A 4,840-nucleotide genomic window follows, 5' to 3' on the forward strand; every position below is an offset into this window, starting at 1 on the left:
CGATTGAGACCTTCAAGATGCAACATACCTCCCCACCCCTCCACCCCCATCTCTCTCGCTCTCACCAGCAGACGCACACACGAACCTCGGTCCTTAGGCTGGATCAAGAATAACATTTATTATTATCCCTTCCAAGAAGAAAAGAAAAAGAATGACTGTCTTTTGAAACTGAAGAAAGAAAGATGTCTGGGCATTTGCCCTGTTCATATGTGCAAGTGTTTTCTGAAGTCATTTGTCCCTAGAATTGGCATCACTGATCATAGGAAGACATTAATGAAGCGGTGTTCGGCACCGCCCCCTCCCCCTCCCTCCCCCACTCTCTCCCCCTCCCCCTCCCCCTCCCCTCCCCCTCCCCCTCCCGCATCATGCCGCTTGAAACCGACCATCAAAACTTTTTAACCGGAGTTCTTATCTTACTGGGGCGGCTTCTGCTGCCTTCTATCTCCTTCTCTCTCTCCAGTATAGAAAGCTATAGATGAAGTCATCGAAATATGTGTGTGCGTGTGTGTGTGAGTGTAAATTAAAAAAAAAAAAACTTAGAATGTAAAACGAAGTCTACAGTTAAGTTGAAAAGTGACCAATTAATCAAACAAATGGGGAAAATGAAAGAACTTTACATATGAGGATATATCGCTCTACACATAAAAATGACTTAATATTATTATGAGAAGCGGTTCCTTTTATTTTTATTTATGGATTATAACTCTTTAATTGCGACCAATGCAGAAATGAGAAGTTTTAAAGCAGAATCTATACAGGGATTGTTAATCCTATTTGGTTTCCAAGAACGCTGGTATAGATGACCTTCAGATGCAGGTGTTTCGAGAAGGTAAAAACAACCACGAAAGAATAAGAGCAAATTGAACTTCGTCTTCGCAAAGATTTTCGTTTGACTCGACTCTCAAATCAGAGGCGGCGACACCTTCGTCTTCCTCCGTCAGGTTCAAGAAAGAGAGAGAGAGAGAGAGAGAGAGAGAGAGAGAAAGCTTTGTGATAAAAGAGGGATTACGGTAATCCTTCTCTCTATCTCACTCTCTGTCTCATCGCAATAAAAGAAACTGGAGATGGATGAAGACATAATTATCTGTTTTCTATTAGTCTGTTGGGAAATGAGATGGTAATTAAAGGCTGCTCTTCCTCCCAGACGAAGGAGATCAGGGACCTCCTACAGGACTCTTGTTTGAGGCTTCCTTTCCGCCACAGCCAAAATAAAAGTCATACGCAGCCGAATGAAAGCAGCGAGGAGTAAGGCGATGAAATGGATGATTAATCTGGCGATTCCACCCACTGGAAACTAACAACTAATAATAATAATAATAATAATAATAATAATAATAATAATAATAATAATAATAATAATAATAATTGTGAAGATGGTTACTGTCGGTAAATGATTGGCCACATCTAATTATTGACCTTTTTTATTTTATATCATTCCACAAGATTAAACGGAAAGAACCTACTTCATAATGGTGTTCCATTTCACCACCATTAGCGTTAAGCAAAAACTTCAGAAACATGCAGTCATGATGACCTTGAAGATGATAGTATGAGAAGACTTCCAAAGTTAGAGGAGGCGATGGGCTGACATAGAAGTGTTCGAACTACAGAATCAAATGAAATTAAATGCCAGATATCATATTCACATTCTTCTCCAATGAGCAAACAGATGTACGTAAAATGATATTGCCAACAATAAAAAACTATATATCTACCAACTGGCAAAGTTATTATTATTATTATTAATCGCAATGATTATGTCTGCCATTCTTAAACAGATCGTGAAAAAAATTCCAATCAGTTTGTCCAAAAGTCCAATATGAGCTGGTGTCTTGAGGTCTGACTCACTCCTTTGATTCTTGTTCACAGCCAAAAATTCGTATGTGTTTTATGTTCGCTTCTACGCCATTCATCTCCCCTCTCTCTATTCCCCTACTATTCCAATCTCTTCTTTCGTAACCCACCCGTGTAATTAAGTTTCAGTAATTCAGTGCCACATGTTCCCCTTGCTCTTACTTGTTCGACTTTTATTTCCACCCTTTCTACTCCCCTTTCAGTATAACATTCAGGCGGTCGTTCTGTAGGTCTGCCTCCTACGCTATGAATCCCACTTCAATAATCCATTGCCGTTTCCTGGTCTACTGTGAAAACTCTTCACTCCCCCGAGCTGAGACATCAAATAAATTCATTAACTCACGGGTTGGGCCCCTTAAATTGAGATTTCAAAATTCATCAAAGCCACTGAATGTTAGAGAATGCCTGCAATGAATTCAGTTTTCAGGAGGCAGGTCGAGAAAGCCACTCTTTGCTTGACTTACACATGAATATAATCACGACTTCAGGCAGTTTGGAGATGCCTTAACCTGAAAGAGAGCTAATAGATTCCGTAGTTTACACTAATGCTCATTCAGACGCTGGATGAACAGTTTTCTGTCACAATTTCGTATTCCATTAAAAAACCTTATCCGGAAAGATGGCAAATAAAACAGCTGTTTTCTGTGCGAATATATACGTAGTTGGTAAGCAAACTGTGTTATGTAAAAGTGAGTATAAGAGATAGGGAATAAGTCCGTGCCTTTTTATTATTGTTATTATTATTATTATTATTATTATTATTATTATTATTATTATTATTATTATTATTATTATTATTATTATTATTATTGTCAACATTTACGCTATGAATTTTTGTATGCGTTTTTTTTTTTTTGGATAACACAGGGATTCCCAGTAATACTACCTTATATTCTGGTGTGGCTCTTATATGTAAAATTGCTCGTATATGCTCGGGAAGCCAGGCATTGTCAAGCTGAGTGACGTAGGCAGTTCAATACGATTTCTTGTACCCTAAATCTGTTAAACAAGTATCATTCGGTTTACTGTCTACGATTTAAGAGTAGTGCACTGACCCTGTGGCAGGGCTAAGAATACTCCCACCGTAGGTCCTACGTGTCTAAAAGGCGACTAAAAGGACAGCTGCTGCCTTGCAGTCTTACTTTTGAGTCAAAGGCGACGCCCACCACCAATAACTGAATTTCCCTCACTTGAGGGGGTTGCTCTCAGGCGGTTCTGATGCGTCTCTTTTCCCTTCCGCCATCTTCTTCTTCATTAGGTGAATGAGATGGAGATAAAAACAATGAATAACATCTCCCCGGACTGACTCTCTATTAACCTACTGGAATGACCCGGCTCTTTATCGATATCATCTTTCTGAAGCTTCTTAAAACTCTTCTGCTTTCATTTCGTGGGACGATACGTGGGATGGAAGAGAACTCCATTGGATGCTAAGCTTTGCCTGAGAGTTCCTTGACTTCTCCGTCCTTTGCGTTGATGGAGGTCTTGAGAATTTGATCGCAGTCATGATGGCACTTGACATCTTTCATTTTCTCCAGAATGGGACCCTGCAATATGAATGGCGCAGTTCTAACCATAATGAGCCTACTTCTAATGACATTAAGACTGTAATTGATGTGTAGTTGTACTGGCAGAATTTTATGAATGATTTCGTATCCGGGAAAGCCAAGATTTTGTTAATGAGGGGCCTTAGAGATCATTTCCGAAGTAATGATTTCTACACACATGACGAACAATGGACGAGAATAAACTTTATTGATTTTAAAGTATTCCATTTTCATTACATTAAAAGAGTTAAATTATTTACCTCATTAAAAGGAACTATTAACTGTCTCCTCTTAGAATACCAAACAGCATTCGTGTTTTAGGCAATATCCACTAAAAATGGCTGACACTGACAGCACCTACGGGCACATCTCCCACTATATATTTCGCCAATGTAACTTCTTCTGTCATTCAAGACTTGATAAGGGTGGAGGTCAGTTCATCGAAATATAGTCCTTAGCTTTAAACCAGAGTGTTTTAAGAGATCTTGGATTCTCCGACACCAGCCAGAGGTGAAGCCGGCCTACTGCAGATCTGAAAAGGACATGATCAAGTTTTTACACCTGAAAAACCAGAAAGACTTCCTAGAGGAATGTCTGAAGGGACAAGTACTCCCGAAAATTTAGTTTCCATAAATGGACAACAGCATCGGATCCCTTTCCACCATCTCACAGGATGTTCCTCGAAGAAAGGATCAAGAATACGAAGGACGACATCTATACGAACCGAAAAACCATCTTTTAGGCGCAGCACAACCTCCGTCTCATCACTTCAGAGCCCACATGTAATTTAAGTGCCTATCCTCCATTTGTATCGACACAGATGCCCGTAATAGTGCTATTCATTACAATGGGCTTATTCGTAAACTTGACTCATTAACTGAAAATAGTATTTGGAACCGTTTAAAACAGCAAAACAAAGTTATGAATCTATCCACGTGCCCTTTAACTAATAATCAATCCATAGTCTTAAATTTAGGTTTGTCATTTGCCCTTAAACCTGATAATAAAACATAAACTCGACTTCCTAGTAACATTTGATAAATTCATTTCTAACAACAATGACAAGAAAGACGAAATATGTCTTAATGGAATTCTTCTAAACATCCTAACCAGACACGACAACACACACCCCCTGCCTAAAAGATTTATGAAAGCTATAAACTCACTCCGCCAACTAGAAGTTATAATCACTAGATCAGATAAACACAATAGTTTCTACCAAGAAAAGATAAGCGAACTTTTAAAATTGATACAACTCCCTATGAGAAGTTAACAAAAAACCCGAGCCATAATGTCCCAATAGATTTCTTCAGAAAAATCAGAAGCATCGGTAAAAGTAAGAAAAATATGGAAAATTACCTTATTTCTATGGCCTCCCCAAAACTCATGAAGATAACATCCCCTTCCGTCTCATAATCTTGCGTGCTGGAGCTATATAA

This window comes from Macrobrachium nipponense, chromosome 3 (assembly GCF_015104395.2).
Source record: "Macrobrachium nipponense isolate FS-2020 chromosome 3, ASM1510439v2, whole genome shotgun sequence".
In the NCBI taxonomy this organism is placed as follows: domain Eukaryota; kingdom Metazoa; phylum Arthropoda; class Malacostraca; order Decapoda; family Palaemonidae; genus Macrobrachium; species Macrobrachium nipponense.